Genomic DNA, 20881 nt, shown 5'->3' on the forward strand with positions numbered 1-20881 from the left:
TTTTGACAAACCCATGTTGGTTTTTAGGAATACCTTTTTGCTTGCTTCTAGTTGTTCGCAGATCCATTGCTTGATTAGCTCTTCCAAGATCTTCCCAGGGATTGATGTCAGGCTGATTGGTCTGTAGTTTCCTGGATCCATTTTTTTCTTTTTTCTTTTTGAAGGTAGGAATAACATCTGCTCTTTTTCATTCTTCTGGTAGTTCTCCAGTGCTCCTGAAAAATACGGTTCTGTAGTTTAGAGAGATTCCAGAGGTTCCATGTTTAATAAAAATAAACTACTTAGAAAGTTAACAGAAATGCAAGTTAGGGATGTGATATGTCAATATCTTCTACTACCCAAGAAGAATATCCTTGTCCACTTCCAGGTACCATGAGTTTCAAGGACTTTGACGGTTCATAATGGGCAAGTGATGGAATGTTCTATTTGTGTCCCAGTAAGATTTCTTTAAAAAAATTCTTTGATTCCTGGAGTAATTGGCTTTGTGTTGAAGCTTGAACTGAACAATTTCCTCTAGGTCAGTTTCGTTATAGAATATTTCTTTATCTGTTGTATTTTGTTATTTTTGGCTATGACCAGGTGACCTTGTCCTCTGTTTATAGCCTGGATTATATGATTTGCAAACTGATCTCATGCATGTTTATTTGAGAGGAAGAAGCAAGTTCTCTTTGTTTAGTGAGATTTATTTTCCAGTAAGATTTTTTTTGGATTGTAGTTTAATATAACTGTATAGAAAAGTGAGGGGATTTGGAATGGTTAAATAACATTAGCCACAAAATGAGTTGGATTTATTTAAGTCTTGGTCACCCCCTGATAAATTCAGTATATACATACCTACATGTATCTTTCTTGATATTATACTAGGATTTTGATTTTTGTAAATTATGTTTTGGATTTCTTCCCCAAAAGTTCTCCTTTCACCCTTTTCTAATAGGTTTACCGTTGCTTTGGGGAACAAACATATAGCAGTTTGGAAATATTGAATAATTGTATGTACTGAGTATGTTTTTATTGTAATCTATTTTATGATATCCTATACTGTACTATAATATTATACTATATCATATATCTTCTCTATTCTAAATGTACATAATGGAACTAACACTGGACTAGAATAATGGGTGGAAAAACTGTTTTGGGAGAGTTCTCAAGTTGTTCTTTTGGACAGGAATTCAGGGAAGCACAAAAAGATCATTCTCCCTTCCTCACGTACAAATCAGTGGTGTGGAGAATAGTAATACTGTCTAAAATTTGGAATATCCCATTTTAAAAAAAGAAAAAAATGGATTAGAATTTTCATGCTTTCATGAATTGTTGGAGTAGATTAGTGTAAGAAACAGGATTTGCTGGACTTCAATAGGATTTCAAAGAATTTTGTACTTCTGCTCTTGAAACTACTCAGCAACTTCTCACTGTTCTCTGCCATCACGGTTTTCCAAAGTGCATAATCTATTTGCAGTGCCAACAGATTATAAATTTGGTATGATTTCAAGCCAGAATTCTTCACTGTAACAGTGAAGTTGTAAAAACAATCTAATTAATTGACATTATTGTTACATAACATTATTGTAATTTTGGGAAGCTAAATAATTGGAACCAAAAGAAAAGCTAGTTAAGACAGCAAAAAAGCAATGACTTGGGCACAAAGAATCATGCTTTTGAGGTAACATTTGGGACATATTTGTTCCTTGAAAATTGAATACACTGCTTTTGTTTTGGATCATGAAATAATGGCATTTGTGACATAGCAGAAATATATTTTGTATATTATTGCACACTTCTTAGCCATCCATAAATTGACACAGCAAGAGGTCTACTTATCCATTAATCAGTAGCATGGCTAAGTCCCATTAGTGTCAGTAAAACTATAGAGGAGAATAGATTCATGTGCTATGAGCAAGGTCCAAAATTGGGTTTATATTCTACATTGAATTTAATAGATGGATCTTTGGCAAGGAGCTTAAGAACTTTGTATGTTTAAAACACTTCACTTTCTTCTCTTTGTTAAGCAGTACTAAGGAGGGAAAGTCAGAAAAATTGTGATTATGTTGAAAGGGGAAATATTCCTTCCTTCCTTCCTTCCTTCCTTCCTTCCTTCCTTCCTTCCTTCCTTCCTTCCCTCCCTCCCTCCCTCCCTCCCTCCCTCCCCCCCCTCAGCTATTTTCAGGGCTTCTTCCAGAGATACCGGTATGAGAGTGTTTCCAGAGCATTAGCTCTCACAACCTTTGCAGATTTTGTTGATTAAATATTTAAGCCCCTCCCTCCTCCAATTGCCTCTTGTTTGGCTGTCTGAGGATGAGAGCAGCAGCTTCTCAACACCATGTGAAAATGCTTCTTGCCTTAATGTGGCATAGGGTCTGAAAGTATCCAGTTCATGAAGACTAGAATTAGCCTCTCACAATGTAATGGTTGGTGGAAGGTTTACAGGAGAGATGCTCTAATATTTATAGCCCCTGTGAGATGACAAATAATACAGAATTGGCATAAGTGATGTCCCTATGCCTCTTCTGGCTCCAAGCACTTTGTGTTGGCTTCACTTAGATCAAATTTCCATTTCTGATGATATCTCTGCTTCTTGAAACACAGTCTCTTAAACTGTGCCCATTAACCACACTTTATTCTCCTGTGCGCTTACTTATTTCTTGTTCTTTTGAGAAAATATTCTGCTTTCTGTTTTCCTAACATCCTGTCAATAGTGACCATGATTGGTTTGGAGATTTAATTTTTCTCCAGACTTCTATCATCAACCTAAGTTGAATGATTGGTATGTACTGTAGTAAATTGGCTCACTTTCTCCAACTCCCCCCCCAGATATATATCTAGCAATATACTCTATATACTGTATATTTATACATTTCACCCACACAAAAATGCTGTGACATTGACCAGACTTAGAGAGTGACTGATCAAGGGAATGAACATAAGGCATGAACTCCAAGGTATATTCAGACCTCTTATGTGTGCAATTTGTTTTGTTTATTTCAAAGGAGGGATCAGATGATCACACACAAAAGCGTACAACTGTATGTGTCAATCTCTTTCCATTTAAATAAATGAAACATGCATTGGGCCAAGTTAGAGAAGAGTCCAAACAGAGTTGTGAGAATTGACCAACCTGAATTCTAAACCTATGTTTGCTACTCACTGGAGAGATTGGTTGGTATAAAATGTATGTACCGTATTTTCCGGCGTATAAGACGACTGGGCGTATAAGATGACCCCCAACTTTTCCAGTTAAAATATAGAGTTTGAGCAAGAGAGGGGGGGGGGGAGAGAAAACTTGATGAGTAATATGCCAAACCACATGTGTAAAGGAATAAAATAGAATACCCGTATTTTCCGGCGTATAAGATGACTGGGCGTATAAGACGACCCCTGACTTTTGAGAAGATTTTCAGGGTTTAGAAAGTCGTCTTATACGCCGGAAAATATGGTAACAAATAATATTTTCAGTTTTTATCAACAGTTGTATCAACAATGTCATTTTATATTGTTTTGGCAATTACGTTCACTCAGAAAAAGTGTTTTCTAAGTGTAGCTGTGTTAGCAGGACTGTCTCTGATGGGTTATTGATCTCTGAGCAAATATTCTTGAGGAAGTTTTTAAATAGTATGAACCTGCTTGATAACAAAAATATCAATATTTACAAAAAATAAAGGCAAAGAACATGGAACTTTTTATGACATGCTGGCAATTTCATAGCTGAATTATTCTGGAAAGTGACTTTATTAGTTCAAGAATCACAATCATTCTTGATAAAGAATCATGCCAATAAAATTTAAAAAGTTAAAGCTTGAAATGTCTTACTTTCCATGACATTTTATTATTGAAAGATGTACAAGTATATATGTAATCCTACATCAATTATAACTACTATAGTATAACAACTATTATAGTACAGTATAACAACATCTATTCTACTATAATATACTAGTATAGTATAACAACATCACACATAGTATAAAATAATGTTACATGCTTTTCTGAAAATTCAGGTAATATTTAAGAATGACTTAACCTTTGTACAAATTTTGAGAGCGGTCAGATAAGATATGTGGAACTTTGCAAAACACATGAAAGGTATTCTAGTTTACTTAAACATGTGTTGTAAGGTTAGGGTAAGCATCTTGGAATTTTATATGTGGGCAAGGGTGCATTTACTGGGCTGTGAGAGACTTCTCTTGATACTGCAAAGAGGTAGAAAATGGCTGTACTCAGTGTGAGTAAGCAAAGAACGATAGTTTATAGTATTGTATAATAAAATATTGGACTAGAGCTGAGAAGACTCACTACATGACTTGAAGCCATCACTTTCTCTCATTCTAAGTACTGTAGACAAGAATGCTATGAGATTAAAGCAGAATATGAGGAAAACCATGCACACCATTTGAAAGCTCACAAAAAAGGCATGGTATTAATGTAGATCATGCATGCATTGTGTATTATATTTATTTAATAGTAACAGATTGGATTCATACAAGGCCATTTTCAGACAAGAAAAAAAAATGTCTTGAATTTGCACTGACCAGTGGATGCTATACCCAGAACTCCACTATCCAGATCCCATGTTCACTCACTTCTTTGGCCCCTTTATCCTTTCTAGATTTATCTTGTCATTTTGAAAACAGCAGTATAGCTTTCTGTTTGTTTCTATAGAAATAACAATTGTTTCACTTATTGATTAAGCTTCATGTGTTTATTAAGAATTTATCACAGTGGAATACCAAATGAACTGTTATCACAGCAAACAACTGTGGTTGCAATGAATTTTCAAGTTAGCCATTAGAACACAAGGATTCTGGCATCAGAGCTTCTGAAAGACCCTGAAATGGGAGTGAAGATGGAGGCATAGCTCAGTTCTCTGTCCATCTGAACATGCCTTTGTATCTGGAATGTTACATGGAAATTAGAACAAAGGATGACAGACCTTCACCTGCTACATTGTCCTGTCAGGATTCATATTATATTGATCTCCTTGTCTGCATAATGTTTCATTGTATTTGGCCCTCAAAGAATCTAGCTGCTGCTTATTTTTGGTGAAGTAATCACATCTACCAGTAGAGATTGCTAGCATTCTTATTGTAATATTTTATTTACATATTTAAAATATATAACCCACTTTCCTATTCCTAGCATAATTTGTAGAACAAAGCAGAGTGATAATTCTTGTTGCTGAGGTCTTTGGACTCACGATATGTCATAGATAGATAATTTCAGCCAGTTTCTAAAATGCCTTTATGTGTGGCTTGTAATCACTGCAGCTTCTTGAGGGAAATTGTTATACATATATAGTGGCCTCTTTGTGTTAGAAAGATTCTAAGCTTGGTTTCAAGTTAATCTAGAAAGGATTGGCTTGGAAGCCTTTTCCAGGTCCCAAATTTCATGTGTTGAAGAAGGCCGCCTGAAAGTGTTGGGGACTCCTTTGTGTCATTTGTAATCCTTCAGATCTCCATGAAAATGGCACCATTCTTAGCAAATTGCAATGTAGTAAAGATGCATCACAAGAGTTTTATTTCAGTGGAATCTACAAGCATATAGCTTTCATTTAAGAGGCCTGTAGCCGTCTTCTATAAGTATGTATGTCTAAAGTGCCATGCAGGCAAGATGGAGTTAATTCAATAAAATAAATATAAAATACTCTCTAAGCTGTCAGATGGAGCTGGAAGCAGGTCAGAGGTCACAGAGATGCTTCACGAGTGCACTAATCGATTTGCTGTCAAGGTAGTGGTGCCGGGGTTTCAAGTAACAGGAGAATTGAGTGCCACTCGGGCCCAATTTCCATAATTGCTCACTGCCTTTAGTGTACAACCTTTTATGAAACACAAAAAATATATCACTGAATTGTATTGATTAGCAATTGGGTTGAATAATTCATTTAGTATTTATTACCTGACCCTCAGAGGTTAAATAAATCCACTATCTAACTTCAGCTTGTGAAAAATATTACTTATTCATTGAAATGTAGACCGATTATTACACAATGGGACCTATCTTTGTTGTTTTTCTCCTTGTTCTTGTTCTTTTCATAAAAAAACAAAACAAGTTCCCCTTTTATTCCTGTTATTTTTTTATGATAAAGGTAAAATGAAATATTCATTGATAGCCACTGGCATTTTAAAAAATAAATACAGTTGGATGGTTAATACAATTTTTGGGGGGAGGGTGTACGTGTGTCTTTTTTGCTTTTCCACTTTCCTATTCCTTAATAAGTGGAATGAATTAAAAATATCTAGAATGTAAGAGCTATAACAACAATTTAAATATTAATAGAAAGCTAGAGTTTATCCTTCTGATAGTCATTATTCTTTTTGAATAGTTACTGACTTTCATGAACCACACTAAATAATTTCCTATAATTTAACATCACCTTTTTTCTCTAACACTGTAAGATAAAAAGTTGCTCACGAATATCTCACTGTCATTTTAGAATTTTTTAGGAATTTTAGAGTTCTAGACACCGAAGCAAGGATCATTGCTTTATCTATGTGTACGATTGATTGATTTCATTTCTAGGCCGGCGGGGAGCCAATGTACAATTTTGTGGTGGCCATCTATGCTGAAATGCATTCAATCTTAGCTCCACAAGGCTGTCTGGAACCAGCGAGGAACCAGCCCCTCCCCTGGGTGCATGCTGGGGAGGTGTCACGTTTTATGAGGAATGAAGAAATGCACCATCACCTGGAAGTGGCCAGCAAATGGCCCTCACCTACTTCACATACCCGGCTTGATGGGCTCTGCCCTGGTCCCACCCCTTTCTGCCAGAGACCCTCAGATCTGTCTCACTCCTGCCCAGGCCCCCACAGACACCCTTGACGCAAATGATGTAGAGCTGGCCATGCCCACCCAGTAGGCCACACCCACTCCATCCACGCCCACCCAATAGGCCGCACCCACCCGGCCCCCCGAGGGCAACTGCAATGCTGATGCAGCCCTCAATGAAATTGAGTTTGACACCCCTGCTCTAGGGGGATACTATTCCAAAGGAGAACGTCCATTTCCTGGGTCCCACTAAGCAATGGCATTGCTTAATTGAGGCACCCAAAGCAAGCTGAACACACAGGACGAGCTAACACTATGTGAACAGGCAACCTCTCAATAACAGCATGCTTTTTCTGCATCTGAGGGCTAATCTTCTTCCTCTACACTCCATGCCACATTCACAACAATACCCACCCCAAATCTTATTATTTATCCAGTTACCATTCAGTCACATCATCTGGATGCAACTGTGAGGCAGTTGATGTCTTCTCTCCCAAAAGATTTCCTAACTTTGTGAAAAGTCTTTCCTCAATTTCCGGACTGCATCCTCCAGTCCCTCCAAGTATTGTTTTTGAAGTTTAATGGAATTTACACCAGGTCAAGTGGAGGAAACTGTGTGAAGCTTTCCCTCCCCCCCCCTTAAAGTGTAAAGGAAAAACCTTATGTTTTACTTTGAGTTTGTTGATCCTTGTATGTGCCTAAATCCAGGATCTGGATTTTAAAGTTAGCAGCAGTAAGAAACCCGTCTTCTTGGAGTTCAATAAAATAACCCTCTTTTCCTGTATCACATAATGGAAGGAAAAGTCTGTTAGAATATAGTGGGATATAATATGCAATCCAATTGCCCCAGGTTTGTTCAGGTGTCCAGCTTCCTGCTTTCTGAGCCTATAAGTATTATAGCATTTGCCATTGTTTACAGTATGTATAGAACTTTTATAGTGTATAAACTGGTATTGAGCCAAAACAGTGCCAAAGTTTTGGTAATGTTTTTCCTTAGTTACATATGCTCATATTTTTATTTTTAGGGAAGCATGTAAAAGATAATAAACATATTAGCTTTTGCCTAATGTTGGGGAAGCAGTGATAGATCTCTGGATTAAAAAGTTTAAAAATCCTTATGACAGAAAGACTGCTTATTCCAGCATGGGGCTGAACAGCTCCAATGTGAAAAAAACACAAACACCATTCATGACACTTTGAGTAGCAACCATAGTAATGCATGGAAAGGAAATGACACTTCCCAGTAGCACCAACCTATCTGCCATATGTAGGGCCGGTGGCAGAGTTCAGTGAATTAAAGCTGAGAAATTTTAAATGTATGTTTCCCATATTTTTGAAGAAAATGAAGATGCCCATTGATAATTGAAAAGACTGAATCGGGTGACATATAATAAACAATGTGTTATGTGAAATGTGCAACAGTGAAGCATAAACAATGTGAAAGAGGTAACATTGTTTATATGTTACCTGTTTCTGTCTTTTGAATGATCAATGAACTGTTGAAAAAAAAATGGCTGACAGGGCTAGAACTTCATTCTGTTTACTAACAATTTTTTTCAGGTATGGACATTTTTAGCATGAGTGAACATGGGTAATTAGCTAACCAGTGGGTAGTGCTGTGTCAACAAATGTACATGAATGCATCATTGCCTCATTTTGTATTTTTCTCAAATAATACTTATCGGGTAGAGAGGATGCAAGACCAGATTGTGATCTAAAGGGAAGGAGATGAACTTTCAATTCATGATTTCTCCCCAGAGAAATCTCTTCCCTCTCCTGTGGTTCTTTTGGTGAATGGAGAGAGCTTTGCATTTGTTACTGGCACTTAAAGTGGACACAAGAACCCCATAATTTTGGTGACATGATCTAGAACAGGGGTGCTTAATTTTTCCCTGCAGAGACCCCTCCGGGGAAATCTATGAATCTGTTTTTAGGGGGAAAAAAGAATTTAAATGGATAATACAAAATGCAAAAATATAAATAGTATTAAAGTAAACAATTATGCTCAAATACAGTTATCAATTACTAAAAAATAACATATATATCATGTTGGACATCCAATTGATTTCAGGGTTGTTGTTTTTTTTGAGGCAGGGGTGTCCAACCATGGCAACTTTAAGACTTGTGGACTTCAATTCTAGCTGGGGAATTCATGGAGCTGAAGTCCACAAGTCACAAATTTGCCAGGACTGGACACCCCTTTTTGAGTGTTACAAGACTTGAAAATTCTGTTGTAATTTTTTTTTCATCCTAGTTCAAAGATCCCTTGAGATCTATCCTTGGACATTCAAGGTTACGAATCCCTGATTTAGACTCAGTTTGTCCTCATATCACTGTACATTTTATGTGAAGACAAACTGTATATTAAGATGGCAATGTATTTGCACCTCCCTGCATGTATTCTTTTTTGGACCTGATGTTTTTGCATTGCTTTGGAAAACTGAGCGTAAACACATGCTGCAATATGAAAACAGAGTTGATAGATGACATGTCTGAATGTCTCCAGCTTTTCCTAATAAGAATTGTTGTAATAGCTTAATGGACTATATTGAATGGTACTAATAATGTTTGTCATGTTAAACATACATGGAAATCTTAATTAGAGTGGGATCTTCATCTTCTACGGAACCATTTTATTTTAGCAGCATATCTTTTTTGACTGAAACTTATTTCAGAACCAATACCACCCAGCTTATTATTTGTGCATGCTGTAATTCTGAGCATTCTTGGATGAGGGGGGATACTTTGACTTTATTGGTACATCCCTGGCAGGTGTTCCATTTCTCCTCTTTTCCATATCTTAATCAAAAACTTTTTATACTATTTTCCTGTCTCATTTCAGTTCAGCATCCTGTTATGCGCTCTGTTGAATTATTTTAGTTTTGAACAAATTCCCATTTGTTTCTCAGCATGCTTTACTGATTCATTTTAATCTCTTTTTTTCTTTACTCTACTCTTCTTTACTCCCTCTTTACTTTACTCTATCATTTGTTACCTATTTTGTATAGCATGTCTTTGGGAATGAAATACAATAAAAGCTGAAGTTTTGGGTGGAGAATTTCCAGGAAACCTGAATGTTTTGGCTTCCTGAATTAAATGAAAAATGCATCTGAAACTGGATGGGTGACCTTGGGCCAGTCACTCTCTCTTAGCTGCTCACCTTACAGGGTTGTTGTTGTGGAGGAAATTGGAGGAGGAAAAAAATGTGTTCACCACCTTGACTATTCATAAAAATAATAAACGCAGAAAATAAGTAATAAAGCATGTAAATAAATAAGTATTCAACTCTCCGTTATTTGTTCTAGGGATAGGGCTTGAACTAACTGTAGTTTTATTATTTATTTATTTGAAGATACCCTCAGTGAATGAAAGGTGAAGTGTTTGTTTGAATGAATGGATTTGTGAGGATTTAAGTAGAAACTAGCAATAGACAAAAGCAACCTGAGAAAAATTCTTGTCAAAATCCAGTTAAATTAGGTAGAACGTTCTATTCCATCTTTCAGCTCTGTACTTCAAAATATAGAAGGATGGGAGAAATTTCTCAAAATATTAGGGCTGACTTGAATTTATGGACTCTCTCCATTGAATTGGGATTTAATTCCACAATAAATAAGTTGATGGTGTATTCTGAAACGTATTACGTTTAACAAATTATTAATAATATATAATTGGTATTTACTCTTTTAGAGCTCTTTTTCTTTGATATAAAGTATTAATATTTGGCATATGAACAACTTAAGAATTCTATGGGCATAAGACATGGAAAAATGAGTAGCATCTCCTAAAAATATGTTATAGGATTTCCCCCCCTGTAATCTACTCCAATCCTTCCTGTTCCCCAAATTTTCAATTTTCACAGTTCCCAATACTCAACGAACATTTTGAGCTAGCTCTATTGTTTTCTGGGAGGAGGTATTCTTTTACTATTTAAATTTGTTTTATTTATAGCTTGCTGATCCCTCCTTGTGTGTCAGTGGTTTGGACTACATAAGGCTTGGAGATTTCTCCCTCCCTTTCTTGGTTTTTAATATAATTGTTCACAGATGATATACATGTTCATTGATCTTTTGTTGTCCTTAAGTGGTGATGTATGGATAAATTCATTGACAGATATCTTTCCCCCTTTTTTGCTATTGTTTGAAAAGATTTAAAGATTGATTTTTCAATATGATTTTTTTTGCATTTTTAATATTTTTATTTATTTGTCCCCATCTAGTTTCAAAGTGACTCTAGAATTTTAGAAACATTTTTTCTGATTTCTCCCTTTAATTACTTTGCCTTAGTTGGGGGAATGTTATTATTACTAGTCAACCTGGCCACATATCATGGAAAGGTGAATATAAGCATTAAAAATCAGTAATATAAAAATAAATTAGAACTTTAATAGATCATGTTTTAAGGACCAAATATTTGACAGGAAGAAATCAGACTGAGTTTATCCTTAAATCCACTTTTGCATATAAAATAGAAATATTGCACCTATTGTATACTTATAGATCAGACATTTCTGGAAAAGGTATTTATCTGTGTCATCTATATATATGTTTAATTTTTTTTGTACTGGACTTCCTACTTGTGGTGCTATGAGGCAAGCCAATGTTGATAAATGTTCTTTAAAATAAACATTCAGTAGGGGAGGAAGATGAGATTAACATCTTTTCCATTCCCTTTGGAAAAAAAGGGGGAGGATAGAAAAACAAAAATAAAATACTCCATTTAATGCTTCAAACTAGCATTTTCTTTTCCTTTTAGGTACAATTTTATAATGTTTGAAAAGTGCTGTCAAAACAACTCGTAAAGGAGGAAAAAAGTAATTCTCTTGTCATTAAGTGGTTATAGTAAAGTATTATTTTCTTTGTGCAGTCCCTTTTTCTTTTTTAAAAAAGAGCCCATGATTTTCCAATTGTTCTATTTATACTGGTGCAAAAGTTTTATGGAAAGGTCAGATTTAGGCTTTGTATGGATAACAACTGATACTGCCGACAACAAAGCAAGAATACCATTGTGTTGTGGTTTATATGTTTTACAACATTCCTTGCATTTTTGAGCTATATACCAAATGGATAACTTTAAATCTCTAGTACTTTCTGTGAATTAGAATTCTTTTGAATTAGTTTGAAAGTTACATCTTATTTTTAACTTGAGATGTTTATAGCCATCTGGCGATGATCTCTCTCTTTCTTCCCAGCGTGGTTACTTTTCAGCACAGGAAATGTTTGGAACTGTTTCTAATAAAGCAATGATAGCTGTGTGCACACACACTGCCTTCCTCCTTCTTTTCACTCTTAGTGTTACTATCTGACCTGCACCCAGCTACCAAAATAATAGGGAAGGAAATCAGTAAAAAATGTAGGGTAAAAGTGTAAGAGTGGTGAGTGGAGAGTAGGATGTTTTAAGTCTTGTTCGTTATTATCTGATGGTCTCATAATATTCATTTGTGACTAGAGAGGAATAAAAAGTCACAAGAGCTAATTGGGGCTTATTCAAGGGCAGCACCAACATTTGAAACTCTCGGTTGCTCCTTTATAGCAGCAGCTTCTCATTTTCTACTGAAGAGATTTTCAATCTTTTTGGACTGGTGATCCCATCTGAAATTTTGTGGATTCAAAGTGACTGTTTGGGAAAAAACTGCTTGACTATTCATAAAGTGGTCCTATAAGAGACATTTAATCAATAATCAAACATTGATTATCAGAATGCATGTTTTTCCTTCCAAAGAAATTAGCTTGGTTCTCTGTCTGCATTAGGTGGGCACATTTCCAAGTGAAGCATTGAGCTATATATTTTACTTTCATTTTTATTTTCTAAAAGTCTATGAGGTCCATTCAGGAGTATTTTTTGAAGCATATGCTGGATGCTGGCACTTTGATTTAAAACATGCTCTATGTTGAATGGGAAGGGAGCACAACATGGACTAAAAGTGCTCTTCACTGCTACCTTTAGATGCCCTCTGGAGACCCCAGTTATAATATAACATTTCATCAGTCATTTGACATGTTCATGATAGCTGTATATTCTATCACTGGAGAGCTAAGCAATTGTGTGTATGCATTTCTGTTACTGTAATTTCCTTCTTGGAAGCTGGAAGAGATGGGAGAAAGGCACACCAGAAAGGCAAAACTGATTTGGAGGACAGGACTCTGAAATATGTTCCTCTGAATTGCTTTTTAAAAACGACGGAATTAGCATCTTTCTACAGACAGAATTAGCATCATTCAATGAATTAGCATCTTTCTACAGAATTGCAATACTGTATGCTCATACCTGTCTGCATTTGGTCTTCCAGGTTTTTTTTTTAGACGTACGATACTCATAATAAGCTCATAGTCTTATCCATACAATGACTCAGTATGCTTATGTTTCAGCCCATTATCAAGAGGTTTGCTGTAGAACACCTAAATTGTGATTTGTGTTCATGCCTGTGACACAGACAGCTTGCAAATTAGAGCTGTTAGTGGGTTAAATTTGCTTTAAATTCTGTTCAGATAGCACTTCGTTTAATCCCAGTGGCTGATTCAGCAAGCCTTTCTGGTCAATTAGACTTTAGTGTGTTTGCAGTCTAATTCTAAAGAAAAGTCTTTCCTCTGAGGTGGTCATACTTTTGACTCTGAGCTATACTACTGCTTATGCACTAGCCTCTTTCTGCACATTTGCAGAATAAATACTGTACTTAATGTGTATTTAATGCCCAATTTAGTTGAGTCTTGTCACTATGAAATAAATAATTGTGTTAGGTGTATGGTACATTATGATGGGTATCAATTATTGACCTGAATTCTTTGTGTTTAGGCTACCCATGCATGCTGAACAACAGAACTAAAGAAATTAACCTATTTAAAGCTCTTACTTTAATGTCCTGCTTAAACTCAGCATTCTAGTTCAAAAGAATAGCTACGGTCATTCCGTCCTCATACTTAAACTGAGAAAATCAAATATACTTTCCAGATGAAGTTCTGTGATATTCTGCTTTGCAGGTCCTATAATACTTAAATAGAATACCACACCAGTTTTTCGTCTCACATTACCAAGGCTTTCACTAAAGAGAATAGTTACTCTTCATACTCCAAAGGCTTCATAATCAGAAACTAAGTTAGCAGGCATCTGATTCCATTTTTAACAGCCAGCCAGATCTGTAGAGACACATTAAGTCAAAAACCCACAAAAAATGAGAAGTGCCTATAGGAAATCTTGCAGGGTTCAGTCAAGGGCAGTTTCATGTGACCTGACAGATTGGAAATAAAAAGGCTGCTATTAGTTCCATGTCAGTTCTTATAGTGAATGTTGCAGAGTAATTGTTGGTGTTAAGCTGTCAAATATTATCAAGGGTTAATAAGGTTAAAGAAGAAGTAAAAAGCTGCTCATAATATAGAGGTAGGGATAAATATATGGCAATAAATAAGAGGTGTCACACCATGTGGTGAAATCTAGATTGAAACTGGGAAACATAACAGTGGCAGAAATTCTCAACAGAAGATGGTAAGTGGTAGTTAAAAATATAATTTCCCCACTGTATATCCAGTCTGGCCTCATATTTTCCATTAGTGGCCAACCAGTGTCTATCGGAGCCTACAAGCAAATCATGAAGGTAAAGTCTCTCTATGATTCCCAATCATCCTTTCCCATTATAGTTCAAGTGTTGCTTATCCACAACGTTCTTGAGTGTCTAATATGCCCACAACTTTCCACCTGATGCCTCTAAGAATGAGGAGATCAGTGTCACCATAATTCTCCTACATGGGGCACTCTATATAATGCAGATAATACCCTTTCCCACCAGCTTTTTGCATCCAAGTATCTAATCATTAGTTGGGCATTTTATTTATATAGCTGAGCTATGAAAAATTGGGAAAAGGAATATCTTGAAGTCCAAGTTCCAGAAAGGAGGAACTTGATAAATGTGTGGCCCTTTGCCCCAGGATCTTGAAACTTTGGGGAATATTTTGCCAACCAGTGCAACCAGGATATAGGGACCAGCAGGTCTAACTTAATATAGGGTACCTTTTCAAATTAATTTAGAGATATGCTTAATGATTTGATTTAACCCTTTATTATGGAACCTCAGAAGTATTCTTCAGCTGGACTGTCTTCCAAGAATATCTCGTTTTGATATATACCTGACATCTCCTAACTTTTGCTGCAGCCCATTAAAATAACAGTGTCTTGTTTAACAAAAGAAAATATGAATTAATTATTGAATTGCATCCAACTTTGGAGAGAGAAAGTTTAAAAAGAAATTTGGACAGATGAGTTACTTGGGAATGACTGAAAATTAAATAAGGAGAAGAAGTACTGAACGACAACTTCAAAGTGGATAAGGCCTGTTGAGTCCTTTTGAGGAAAGTTGCTGGGATGTAATCCATTATTGTGGTTGTTGCACAGTCAGCCAGATGTTCAGATTGGATTTGGTGTTTTTGTCTTTTCGAATCCTATCCAAGGACTTGGGATAGGCAGATTCTGTGGGATTAAGTGTATTGTCGCGGGATGTAAGCTGTTCCTAGTAAAGCTGTCTTTCCAATTGACTGATGGTGATTTTGTCAAATGATGGTCTGATTGTTTTGGGATTGCACCCGGGCACATATTACTATTGGCACTACTGTACCTTTGCTTCCTTTTGCCACTTACAAATTATTATTACTACTACAAGTATTAATTATTCCAAAATGTCTCAAAATGCATTTATAGAACATATTCTCTCTTTTTTTAGTTACACAGAAAGCTAAGATGTAACCTAGTTGTAAAGGGCATCAAAAACATGGAGTCTGTTGTGCACTACGGTGGAAAACCAAGCTTACAATGCTTCTTCATAGCCTGATTTTTTTTTCCTACAAGCAATTTCTGTAGCATAGAATTCTGCATTCATTTGTTGCCACTTTTTACTCTTTTCCAAACTTGGTTGTGGTTTAAGGTGGCATCTTAAGGCTTCCCCTATTTGAGTAGAGCTGCAAAAACTGTGGGACTATAGTAGCATGATCTTCCTTCAGTTTCTGAGGTTTGCAGTTGAACAGGATCAAGTTCTTGGGTTTCAATCCTGATTTTTGCTATGTTTTTGTTTCTGTCATCAACTTATTTAATCAATTAATTAAAAAAGTGAGTAGCAGATACATCCAGAGGAGACGCATAAGATTACTCTCTGCTTAATTGGCTAGCACAAGTTTTGACAGTAAAATTTATTATCTTGTGATGATAGAATTTAAAACATTTCTTAAAATCTAGCAATATCTGAAAACTATAAGCATAATCTACCAAGATGGTTTACCAGTTTGAATATATTAAAGAGTCCTGACTCTTAAATGGGTAGCCAAGACCCTTTGTCTTTATTTCATAGGCATTAAAAGGAAAGCAACACAAGTTCACTGTTATGGTTTTCCTTGGAAGGGTGAAGGAACAAACTTTCAACATGGCGTTGATTCTAAGTTACACCTTATGGATGCTGTGTGAACAGCAAGTTCTATATAATATTGCCCTGCAACAGTATGTCAATAGACCAGACCGGGTAGGGTAAAGAACCAGTTTGAACAATGCCTTACAGCAAAGCTATAAGAGATTGGCAAAGCCCTGTCCTACTCCATTAACTGCACAATCCTGGCTTAATTAGCATTGTTTATGACTAATTATTCTGATACAGCTTCACTTGAGCTGTCTTCCCACAAACCTTACTGCAGTCAAAATATTAAGTAGCAGCATGCTGATTGGGATACATATTTCTTTTCCATGAAGGAAGGAATGGCGGTTAATTTCTAATTGATTGCTTGGTAGAGCTCCTCCTTGTGTTTCACCCCCAAGGCTTGACTTGACGCCATCTGCCTGGTGTCAGTATTTGGAAACCAGCTGGTCAGTTAAACTATGTTCTGTGGGAAGCTGGCAATTTAGAGCAAGCAGCAGCTTAGCCATCAGCATGCTAAAGAGTGCTTTTCACTTGTGTTTTGATAATGGTGCCTTAAGCCTTAATTATACTGTATGACAACACTGTTCAAGAACTATCAAAATAAACCTTTTCAAGACAGCCACTGTTAACAATTTTGGAAGAAACCTTGTGGACTTCTTCGTTTGTTTTCGAAAGTATTATGTAGAGTAATTCAGATTCTTTTTGTCAAAATCTAGAATTATTTTTGAATTAATATTTTTTGTTTTCTATATAAAGAAGTATTGGGTGCAAGAAAAATCTGTAATTGGAAAAGAAAAGCAGAATTGGGTCCATTAAGGCCATGTAAAATTGAGACTTTCATCTAATGGCATTAAAATATTCTAGTGACTGCAAATGCATCATTCCAGCTTAATGCAAGTAAACTGGAAGCAGAGTTTGCACTGTCCCACTGTCAATACAATCTTTAGGAATGTTTGTGATTCAGGAAAGCGTTTAAGAGTAATGATGTGGTACCAGGTGATTATTAGGGAGAAAAAAGTTAGCTTTTGATTAAATATGGTTTAGAAAACAATGCAATTGAATGGGATTATTAATTTGATATATGAAGGTGTCCGGATGTTAGATTCCACGTGAATCATTCTTAATTGGATGCTGCAATTACCAACTTCTTTCTACAGGAAAAGGAAGAACCCCCTTTATAAGGTCCTTTTTCCAAATTTGATCTTGCTTTCATTGTTGCAAATGTCAATAGAGTTCAATCAGTATATAGTCAATACAATTATACATAGTAAAAATAGTGATCAATTTGGGTGGCATTATATTTTTATGTCCAATCGTAAGTCCAAGAAGGCTAAATTGGTGATAGATGTTGAAGTGCCATCCTTTTTGGTGACTGTTCCTAAAGCTCATGTCCATTAATAAGACAGATTTGGTATTTAAAATAAGACTTTGGGAAAATGTAGATGCTCCTAAGGATAATGATTTGTGACCTGAAATATGGAGAAGGCAGCTGCTCTCCTTACTCTTTGTATAATTTGTATGTAAATTTGTAGCTTTGATGGCATATAGAGAATTGGAATGGGCAATATTGTTGGAGGTATAAGGAGGCTGGTGTTAGCTCTGAGTCACTAACTAAAACTCAAAGAAGTGTATATACAGACAAAAAAATTCCTAAAGTCATATTATACCTTGTTTTCCAGAAAATAAGACCGAGTCTTATATTACTTTTTGCTCCAAAAGACGCATTAGGGCTTATTTTCCGGTTAGGTATTATTTTGGGGAAAATATGGTACTAAATGCATCCGTCTGGCTGATGATCTTAATTGGGACTTATTTTTGAAAAATCATGCTAGGGCTTATTTTCTGGTTGGGTCTTATTTTGAGGGAAACACGGTAGTAGATTTGGCATTTCTAGAGTTAATATAAATGTGGGAAGAACAAATGAAAAGTGATATTTCTTTCCTTAAATTCTTAGTTTTAACAAAGTATTGTTTGTATCTGGGTACTGGGTAGCACTCTTGTGGTTTTGCTATTTTTCATTTTGCACTCTGTGTCCAGTAGCTTGAAAAGATGGTGGCTACTATTTTTTCTACCTCCTGTCATTGCCATTATGTGACATTTCATGATGAATCTATCTGACAGTTTCATTGCATTGCAAAAATATTGTTTCACAATCTTTAAAATACTGACTTTGACAACCTTTACAGAACTAAGAAAAAATGCAAATATTAATGAGGCTGATATAAAAACATTTTTTCTCTATCATTTTTATAGTTGCTATAGAAACACCTTGGCCTTCACTCTTGCTAATTAGTTGGATTTTGCACATTTTATATTTGGAAATGCAAATCAGTTTTCATAAATTATTACTTATTTTTCTATTTATATTTACAGTACTGATATGCATATACACACAGGAAGCTTGAGATATTAATTAGCTACATAACACAAATAAGTGTGACATTTATGGTCACAAGACAAAACTGGTTGGTTTTTCAAATATTTGAAGGAAGTGAATACAGAGATTTTTAATATAAGAGAAAGAAAGTGAACCTTAACAGGTTTGGAGGTTTGTGGGAGTGACAAAATGCAGCTGTCTGGAACACATACAGTATTTTTACAGATTTCAAATCTAATAGTAGATTTAACCTAAAGAACTGCAGTTCCATCTCAAATCTGTAGGGAGAATTCGGGAAGTGTGTATGTTTGATTCTCTGCTTATTTTTGCCATTGTAAATGATTAAGATTTGACTCTATTATCATTTAAATAAAATTATTTCTGTCTTGAACTGTAGAGGGTCCTGCTGGATATTTGGGGAGTAATCTTGGCAAGCACAGAGATTAGCAACAGTTAGGGTGGCCTTTTCAGTCATTAAATTAAAAAATAATTTTTTTTACAGGTAGGGAGATGGAAACTCTTCATTGTGTTTTTGGGTATTCAGAAATCAGACATAGAACAAGATATTAGGCTCAGGGATTATCAACTGATTGATTTGTAACAAGTCATATGCATCCCAGCTGGGGCTACAAATACCCTTGGAGTATAAGCTCCAAATAACCACCTTGATATTTGAAAGGCATTTTACAATCTGCATGATTAAAGTTGCATCTGTATCTGTACATATTTTTCCGGTCTGCCACAATCACCAGACTGGATCTGGTAATATTATTTTTGGCTTTGTATATATTTTTCTGTTGTTATTATTCTGTTTATGACAAAGAGATCAGAAATTTATAAATGCAGAATTACCCTTGTCAATTCCCAGTTTAGGGAAGACAGTACTAGAAAAAGAAATATATTCCCAGCAGAGATTTGGATTTGGAATGTCTGTTTGTAGGTCATGAACCTAAACATTATACATAATATTTCTGAATTGGTGGTTAAACATGTTGCTAAGGAACTGATCTCATTTCTTGACACGCTGGTTCCAAATAAATTTAAAATTTGAAGGTAGTGATTGGTGCCTCCTTTCTCACATTTTGGTAAAACGTTTATCTATTTAAACTAGGTTTTCAAAATTATTACTAGATTGTGTTAATGACATTTTAACATTTTTAATTGTTTAAGATAACTTTTATGATTTTTCTGTGCTTGCATTATTGTGGTAACATATGTGGAATACTGTATACACATTTGCAACTCATTTGCAGTTGCAATTAAGGTACTATTACTATTACTACTATGGTACTAATAATACTAATCTTCCCCCCCTTTTTTTCTTTATTGACAATAAGCATGCATATCCCTCCTCCATCTGAATTGCATTTCTGTTGCAGGAGTGCACAACTACTGCCAGCTTATGGGTTGCACAAGGCTTTGTGCCAATACTTATGATCACATTGCAAAAACAGATCCAGGAGTTTCTTTGATTGTTTTTTCAAATGTGTATCTTAATGTTCCCACAAAAGCTAACCCTTGATGATATGCAGCCTTCTGCCTCTGTAAGGCTTGCCATTCATTTTGCCCTTTAGAACTTCCCAAAATTCTAAAATAGGCAAAACAAGGCCAACATTTTTTGGCCTAATCCAAAAATAAAAAGTTACTGGCAGCCTGCAGATGGCCTCTGAGCCACACTTTCACAAGCCTGATCTTTCAGAAGCATTTCTATTCCAATTTCCCACAACCAGTACTGAATACTTATAGCACTAAATATTACAATCTTTATAATCTTTGTGTTCTCTTCATGTTTTCTTCTATGTACTCTTCTGTGATCATCATACTTTTCTGATGATGATATTCATGGATATTCAGATGTATTTGGGGAACTTTGTTATNTTATATATCACTGAACATTTTACAGCTTGTACATCAGGATTGGCAACTGCATCTTTTGTAAGAAGCTTGTTCATTACAGCAGCCATGCAAAGGGCATCTTTGCCCCAAGGCACTATGGAGTGGCAACTCAGCAAAAAAGTGCAGGATCAGGATGCCACCACAACAATGTACAGTGATCCAGGCATCCCTGAAATGAAATAAAATAAAATAAAAATAAAGTGCCTGAAAATCCCCTAAGATTGCAAAAATATCATGAGGCTTGGCAGTTTTCTGTGATTTTGTCAATTTAAATGAAATCTTATATTAATAACATTTGATGGGGCTGTGACTATCCTAGAGTTATACGTGAATTCATTTGGGTTCATACAGATATTTCTGTTCAGGTGCATTAAAGTGGGGAAAAGGCTGATATTGTGATACTTAAATTACTTGTGTGTTTCCTTGTAAAGAAATGATCTAAAATGAGAGAGCCCCTTCCCCTT

This window comes from Protobothrops mucrosquamatus, unplaced genomic scaffold (genome assembly GCF_001527695.2).
Source record: "Protobothrops mucrosquamatus isolate PMUCROS unplaced genomic scaffold, P.Mucros_1.0 scaffold_306, whole genome shotgun sequence".
Taxonomy (NCBI): domain Eukaryota; kingdom Metazoa; phylum Chordata; class Lepidosauria; order Squamata; family Viperidae; genus Protobothrops; species Protobothrops mucrosquamatus.